The following is a 9171-nucleotide window of genomic DNA, read 5'->3' on the forward strand; positions in this document are numbered from 1 at the left end:
GTAGGTGGAGGCTGGGAAGCAGGGGAGAGAGAGGGAGAGAGGGAGGAAGGGAGAGAGGGAGGGAGGAACGGAGGGAGGAAGGGTGGCAGATGAATAAAAGATCACAGACTCGGTATGCAAGACTTTCATTCTGCCCTCTAATGAAGTGATTTCTGCCAAAGAGATGCACACAGTGCTGCAGAACACGACCAAAACACAGAAGCCCTGATGAATCTATTGATCTATGATTAGCCTGACGACAGTCACATGATAACCCCACCAAACAACGGCGTCGCTGCACTGTGACGTGACGACAAAAGAAGAACGAGCCACAGAAAAATAAAGATATAAACAAATAAACAAATAAGTCAAACAAAAATGCAGATGAAATCCTGTGATGCTTCCACAGCTGCCAGAAAGTGACAGCTAAAAGCTTAGGCAGCGCAGAGGGCTCTACCACTACATTTTATCTCTCTTGCTGCCATGGAAGGTTTAAAGGTTGCAATTAGCCAGGTTAATCTCTCTACAATTGCTCAATTAAATCTTTTAACTCCCCTTTGGCTGGCATGAGCAGTGCACCTGTTACTGCAAATTAACCATTCAGGCAGGAAGCTAGGCGGAACATGATATGAGTTTGTAGAAGGAGAATGTGACGAGGTGTGTGTGTGTGTTGGAAGTATTGTTAGCAGAATGTGTTTTGTGGTTGAACACTCATCTAAAGTACTCTGCTTGCACAGGGCAATACCCTTTTGTAAGTCTGTATGTGTGTATTTGCTTCATGGTCACGGTGCCATCTTGTCTGATGAAAAATATGATTTTCAAAAGCACGACACACAAGCCAGACGATGTGTGTTTGTGTGTGTGTGTGTGTATTTATACACAGAGACATGTACTGTATTCAGGCCAATTAGTGAGGCAGCAGGCTTCCAGGGACTGTTGTGAGTCTCGGAGTGGAGCAGATACAAGTCGCAGGAGACAGCAGGGAAGAATTCAACACACACATGGTGGCTGTTATTGTTTGTTGTGAAATGGCTTTTCACAGATTTGGATGATTTTCTTTCTCCTGAAAGGAGGGCCAAGGGATTATTTCTGCATGGTACGTCAGCTTCATGTGTGTTTCAAATCAGTGTCACTGTCTCTCCAATTATCTTATGTGAAAGAATGTTAAGCTGTGGTTCGCTGCTATTTCTTTGTCATGTCACAGCTGAATGAATGGCCGTCTTCATGATTGTCACACTTCAGGCCTTTAGGTGTCATGGTTTTGGACTTTGTTGGCCTCTGGTGGCTGTTGTTGGTCATTATCGGCTTTGTATAGGTATTTCTTGTGTTTTGTGATGACCCCGCCTTCTTGTTATCGACCTCACCTGTGTCTCATTATGTAACTTGATTTAATCATTGTCTATGTGTATTTAAGCCCAGTTTCCGGTCATGCTCATTGCTTAGTCTTTGTGTTTGATCCATGTCAAGACCTAAGCCTTGTTCCTTGTTGATCGTGGTTTTTGGAATCGTTTGACTGCCTTTTCCCCTAGGTTACTCTTTTGGATTGCCCTTGTCAGGTTGGGTTTTGAACTGCTATGTTTCCTGGCGTGACGGACCTGAACGTTTTAAAGGTATTGTGACATGCTGGGATGTTCCCAGTATGCATTTGGTGTTGTGCTGTTTTGCTGTTAGCAGTCAGGTTGTGCATCACTTTTGTGTCCAGTAAGAGTGTGTGTGATATGTTTGATGTTAGCGTGTGTCACTTTTGTCATTTATGCCCTGTGTTGGTTTAACGTTATCTGTCCACAAGTCAGTGTAAGCGCCATGTCAGACCTGCCCTCCTGTGGTTCTAACGTGTTGCAGGTTCTCTTCTGTGTAAGAGCGTATTAACAAATAGCATTATTGGGGCTGTGAAGAGAAGGGAACAAAGGAATTGCTTTCAAACTTTCTGATAATTCTAATTTCTGCCTCTTGGCACCTCCCTCCACACTAGCTTGCCATACTAGTGTCAAAGGTGGGATCCTTAAGATAATGATGCTAAAGGTGATTGAGGGGCTCATGCATCTGCAGTGGAAGGGGCACAACTTTAAGCAAATACGCTGCTGCTAGCAGATATTCAGTCTCAATAGGGATACCAGATACTGCTCGGTGCCTGCCAGAGTGAGACTGTCAATGGAGCCAGCTTTCCCCAGTGTAGGACCACGCCGGACTGCCGAGTGACCGATCATCAACACCGCCAGGATCTGGGTCTGGCCCTGGCGACATGCCAAGTTCTCTTGGAACTGTCAACGGACCTGGGGACATCGGACAACGGACATTTGGGGCCGACCTCTGCTTTCCTGCAGGCCACCTGGGAGCTGACCCTATGGAGCCAGGAGCATCTTGGCGGGGAGCAATGATGCTGCTACACTACAACGGGGAAGGACCCCCAGAGGCATGCCTCATCCAAGTGCAGATGGCAGCTCAGCTCAACGCATGGTTAGTGGAAGAGATGGCAGTCCAAGTCTCCTTCGCTCTGGAAGGCAATGCTCTGCTAGTCCTCACGGATCTGTAGCCGGAGTCCGGCCGCTGAGAAAGGGCTGCAAATGGCTGTTGGGTTGATCTTTCGACGCTGATGACGCTAGGGACAAGCTGGTCGCAACGCAGGAGACGGGAAGACGGCCTGGGCTCTTATCTCGCAGGCCTCCACTTCTACTCCCAACGGGGGTGTCCCAACCTTCAACGCTACGATACAAGAGAAACTGGCCCTCCAAGCTTTCTTCTGGAGCCTCCAGCCTAAATGACCATGAGAGCACATTCTCCTGAGCATACCGCAGTCTTTGCCCACCATTTCATTGGTCCCCCCAGGATCCTGCCAGGGACAAACGGCCCAAGACAACAGGGATGGAGGCGCACCAGGATGCAAGGGAAAAGATCTCTCTGGGTGACCGTTGCCAACGACACCACTGATCACCAGTTCTGGTTGGCATACATCAATGGACTGGACCTCACGGCTAAATGATGGACCACAGTGGATGTACCCAATGCTATGCTTTGCCTGGGTGCTGAGGCTGTGATGCTCCATGTTTCTGGTGAAAAGGGGCTGCAATCCACTCGCATCTGCCGCATTTTATACTGTTTCTACCAACAGTGCCATTAGGTGTAGGGTGAGTAAGATAATTGAGGGCTACTGAACAATCATTGTATCATTCTCCACCTTTTAAAAGCTATCATTTAAATTTGACCAATAGCAGGAATACCAGAGGCCATTTAGTATGTCCTGTTCATTCACCTGACAGGGATAGCTGAGTAAGCCATCATTATTGGGTGTGTAGCCAACAAGCTAACCGTTACCTAAAACCCTTACTGTGTGAGTATCAATACAAAGAACACAGCATGATGAAGCACAACATGTGGAGACCCACTTTTCCATAAAAAGAAGAAAATATACACAGGACCCCTTTAATCCCTCTGGATCTTCACACTGGTATTTCTGTTCACACAGAGCACGAGGATGACCACATGCACTGAGATACCTTAAGTGACTTCACTTTTTTTTCCATGTTCTAGATTCTAGAAGTTTCCATCACTACTGTACTTGCCTAGAGAGCGTATGTTCTGAGTGACAGGATGAGATGTCAGAGTTCAGTGGAGGCATTTCAAGGCTCAGTGTCACTTCTGCTCAACCTCATTTAACAGCCCACTTCAAAATGCATTAAGAGGATTAGTAAAACCTTCTGCAGTAATGTCTTTCGAATCCAAACCCATATGGTTACTCACGATGTGAGAAAAAAGAATGTATTTCAAACAAGTAATTTAAAAATGGGGATCTTCCTTTGCTGTAGTCATTCTACTCTTAGCCAAGATGTTCAAGAGAAGTCTGAGCCTCCCTGGTCTGGTTAATACTCCCCTCCTCACGAATGGTAGCACATAAGAGAACATATCTCTGCTTCCTAATAGAAGTCAATGATGAGAGTTACGGAGGGGGGTGGGGGTGTTTCTAGAGAACGAGGCTTAGTATCCATGGAAACCGGTGCTGGTGAGAATGTCCGTCACAGGAAGCTGTGTGTTGTAATTGCACGGCCTTTGTGCTGACATCAAAAAACACACAAATAACAGTAATCAGGAGACAAGTGCGAACACCTCATCCATCCTCAGAGATGAGACATCTGCTTGTGTGGTGCGACACGCATCTGGAACATAACACAGGTTTCACCAAAGTTTCAAGCAATCGCAGGTCATTTGTTGGCCTGTCAGAGATTTGTGTTCACGCAGGCTAGGCACATTCAGTGTATGCAGTATTTACACGGCAGAGCAATGATAAACAACTCTGAATCCAACCCAGAAATCACGTGGTTATTTCCGAGGCCCCACCAGACCAAGAAATCCACTTCAGAGGTAAAAAAGGTAGAGGGTGGGGGGAGAGATGTGAAAGACATTGTAAATGACTGACCACCAGCCACCCCTCCCCTACCCCTCCGGCTTTTTCTTCAAATCAGATACAGCGCATCATTACCCAGTGGCTGAGGGGAGAAGCAGGAGGCTAGCCCACATGACAGAGCACTGCAGAGAAAGAGAGAGAGCGAGAAAAGAAAGAAATAGGGGGAGAGACAGATCACTGCACATCACAGACAGAGGGAGAAGGAGAAAGAGAGGGGGAGAGTGAAAGAGAGAGATCTCTACCCCTCACACAGAGAAGTGGAGAGTGAGAGAGAGATCATTGTATTCCAGTGAGAAGCAGAGGTGGGGCTCTCTCGGGAGCTCTTCACCCACACAATGACTTCCACGTCTCCACTGAACTCCATCCAGCAATCCTGAGAAACCCTTTGGCAGTGATGTGGTTGTGTTATTATTCATACTGGGGAGTGTATCTGTGTGTGGGGTGGGGGAGGAGGGTGTAGGTAGGATAGGAGATTGAAAAATGCTTTCCTGGTGGGCTTTGAATGTGTTCCCTTGGCGTCTTTATTCATCATTTCTGGTAAACCCACCTCTCTCCTTTCCCAGAAGCGGTCCCGATGAATCGACTTAGCCTTGCAAACATTGCTGATGTTTTGAGATTTTATAGCAGAGCTAGGTTGTAGGACTGCAGGTTACCATGGAAACAACAGATATAATACCACTAGCAAGTAGGGGAACTAAATGACAACAGGAAACAGACCTATGTTGACAAACAACTCTCAGGATTCTTGGGGTGTAGCACCTGGTCAATAACTAAAACCCTCTTTCCTCTCCGATTTGTCTAATTTTGTTTCTGCCATTCTGTAATTATTCAACAAAAGAAGCTCTCAACCAGTAAGGTAGATTCTCAGCATTATATATATATATATATATATATATATATATATATATATTATAATCACAATTCATACACATTGGCAATTCGGAGTGCTTTACAAATGAGAAGATAAAAGAACATTCAGAAATGAGATTAAAAAGGTATATTATATTAAGTATATTATAAAATAATCTAGAAAAATAAGATTCAAAACAAAGCATAACATAGAAAAAATAAATAAAGTAAAGAACTATAAAGTAGGGTGTATTTGATCAGTTCACAAAATGTATCTGAGGCCACAGGCACACTGCCAATCCTTTGCTTGTTGAATTCCGCAAATGATTTATTTTCGTCTGTGTCTGTTGTTGGAGTATATTTCACCTCACGTGATCAATGCATTAATTCATATTTGTTTATAATCTCCTTTATACTTCTTTGGCAGCTTATGACAGAGGATCAAAGGGCGAGGCAAGAGAGGGCTTTTAGCCTACAGTTCAGGTAGAGGTAGAGTGTGTGTGGGTCAGCCTGAAACTAGGGTCAACGGTTAAGACCGAAAGAAGATGTTAGATTTAAATGTCAGCTAGGCAAGTTATCGAAATGTATTGTAAGAATAACCACGAGTGTCATTTGAATAGTTTTATTTTGGATATGGAAGATATCAATAAGTCGATCACATGTCATAGCAACAGTGACAGAAAATGAATATAATTTGCTGATAAGACACCCATCAGAGAGCATTGGTTCACATCTGAAACCAAGACTAGGAAATAGTATAAAAGGTTAATGCTGAGTATTTGAGATACTCTCTGACTGTCCATGGGTGTGCGTCTTACTGACTATCTCTGCCAGCTTCATGAAATAAAAGAAGACTACTGTGTGTATCTATTTTCTATCTCACAAACTCTCGAACCAAAGGTATAAGTATTTCATTTTCAAATTAGAGAGAATATTTCAGCTAACACTGACTGTGTGTCTGTATCTGTATCTCTCTCTCTCTCTCTCTGTGTGTGTGTGTGTGTGTGTGTGTGTGTGTGTGTGTGTGTGTGTGTGTGTGTGTGTGCCACAGAATCATTTATCCAACACAGAAGCCATATATCATCCTAGCAGTAGAATAATTTAGAGAGCTCCTCTCTCTGTCTCCTGTATGAAGGGTTGCAGAGATCTCCACATGGTGCTCTGCCTACCCTCTCACTCATTCATCATCTGAACTCTCAGAGAGCAGCGACTATGGTGCATATTGGGGCCGCAGTCAGCTGCTGTCTGGGCAGATATACAGCTCCAGGAAGTCACCGGGCCTCACTGAGCAGACAAATTCATACTCCACGAGAGAGATGGGGGGGGGGGGGGATCTGCTCTGATGGATCACAGGAAGTGGAAGGTGCCTTGTAGGTCAAGCGAGGAAAATAAAATAAAATAAAATAAAAAGTCCTGAATGACTCTTCACTCCCCTGGGGTCAACAGCCTTTGTTATGGCTGTCTTTTCCTCGTCCTCCAATTTGTAGCGTCCGACTGAGGACGAGAGACAGAAAGAGAGAGAGAGAGAGAGAGAGAGAGGGAGCGAGCTGTTGCTTTGTAATACGGTCATGAGGCATGATGGGGTTTATTATGAGAGAGCAGGTAGTGACTGAACAATGCATCACCTCTTAACGGTGCAAAGGCTGCAAAAAAGAAAAAGAAAAAAAAAGAGTAGAATAGCGGAGAAACAGAACAGAGAATATAAGAGTGAATAACAAGTGAAAGTAGGGAGCGAGAGGATGGGAGACAGAGAGATAACAATAATGAGAGAATGAGAGAAAAAGCGAGATTAAACGAGTGCCAGGGTGCCTCTCGTCATCTGCGGGGCCTGTAGTTTGTGTGGAGGGGGGAAAAAAAACCACTCAACTCTCTGCGGACTGCAGGAGAAACAGTGGTAATGAAATTGTGTTTGACACACACACACGCGCACACACACACTCTCACACTCAGAAGAAGACACAGAGGATTACAGCAGGCACATACACACTGGGATATGAATGATACAACAAGAGTGGCTTGCACACACATGCATTCGTGTGTGTTTGTGTGTGTAGTGAGTCAGAGTGCTGTACTGGGTCCAGCCACACTCTCGTTTCTCCCAGGCCGCGGCGTGCAATGACACTGTTTTATTCAATTAGGGTAATAAAACGCAGCCTCAGGAAAGTAAACAGGTTTCAGGGGAGCTGCTGTAAAGCCCAGCAGCACTCCAGATTATTCACATTGATGAATGTAGTATGAGCTGTATGTATTATTCAGGCCAAATTCGTATCAGCTGCAGGGGATTTACATGTGACTATGTAAAACACTGGTGGGGGAAGGTGTCATGTTTAAGACTTGAAAGACTTTTAATAATGTTGTATACATTAATTACTTTGGCGATTAGCAGGTGATGAACTTATAACATACATTTTCAGTTATATATAACATATAACATATGTTACTAGCTGATTGGTTTTTAAGCACAGCGAAATGAGTGTAAGAGTGTCCGCCACAGAAAATCGCACAGCTCCTGCGGGTTCACCAGGCTGGTTTGAGATCACCACCTAGTGGTCTCAGTTTGCACACATCCACGCCCAAACCATTCATGTTTCTTTTCTTTTTTTTTTTTGTCTTTCTGTAAATATAACTTTCTGTAAATATAATAGGGCCATCAGAGACTCACAGTTGTGAGACTCCAATCAATGTGGCAATGACATGACTGTCACTTAGAGAAGCGCATTGCTCAAGCTTTTAGTGTGTTTGTCACTGGTTAATGATTGGGCCAACAGATAAGATTTGAAACACAGCAGCATATCAAATAGACACTAACTGTCCACTGCTGGCTCTCGAGGCTTGATGGCTGCAGAGCTCTCGCCCCGACCAAAGAAGTGCGGGAAGGACTGAGCAGTCTCTTAGAGCCAGCCACAGATGAATCATCTGCAGCTCTTTCACCTCCAAGATGGACGCTGCCTTTCATTCCCTCGCTCTCGCCTTCGCCTCTCACCTTCACCTTCACCCCCCTCCCTCCTACCTTGACTCCCCCCTGTACCACCACAACCTCAACGCCATGTCACCTTGCCTCGCTTCACCATGCCATGCCCAGCACTTAAGGATGAGGTTTGCAATGCAATGACTTCTGCTTTGTGCAGCATAGTGTGATTTCAAACTGTGTGCGAGGAAATACCAGCACTTGGCCTGCAGCAGAAGGATAGTGTTACAGCAGTGTGTAAGATGAAATGTAAACAAGACATTTGAAGATGTAAACTTTCTACATTCACAGAGCCACACGTGTATGGAGTCTATGTCTGTGTGTGTGTGTGTGTGTGTGTGTGTGTGTGTGTGTGTATTGGGGGGGTGCTGGCTTGTGTTCTCGAGGTGACGGATGGCCTGTGTGACGGGCAGGAAAGTTCCGGTAGTAAAACAAAACATCAGCGGGCTGTTTTATGGGCCGAGTCACAACCAACACTCCAGTCGGAGAGAGATCATTAAGAACAAGAAAAAGCGCACACATACACACACACGAACACAGGCAGGCTTCCCACTAACACTCAGACACATTCATTTGTTTCCTTCCAGGGATCCTTACAAAGTGTGTGTGGGTAGGGGAGCGTGCAGTGCTGCTGCTCTGAGACACCCTCATTTATTTCCATTCCTGCTACTTAGTGGAAATCGCTTTTAGCAGTGTGTGCAAATGTGCGTTTATATATATGTGTGTGTGTGTGTGTGTGTTGGTGTGGAGTGAGACAAAACCACGGGCTGTGTGTGCTTAAATAATACATGGATCCCTGTGCTGTGGCTTGTGTCTGTGTGTGTCTCTGTGTGTGTGTGTGTGTGTGTGTGTGTGTGTGTGTGTGTGTGTGCATGTGCGTGTGTGTCTGTGCAGAGTGAGACAAAGCATTGGCTGTATGTGTTTAATTAACTAATATATGCTTTCTTATGCTGTGTGTCTGTGTTTGTGTGTGAGT

The sequence above is a fragment of the Clupea harengus genome, chromosome 22 (genome assembly GCF_900700415.2).
Source record: "Clupea harengus chromosome 22, Ch_v2.0.2, whole genome shotgun sequence".
Classification (NCBI taxonomy): domain Eukaryota; kingdom Metazoa; phylum Chordata; class Actinopteri; order Clupeiformes; family Clupeidae; genus Clupea; species Clupea harengus.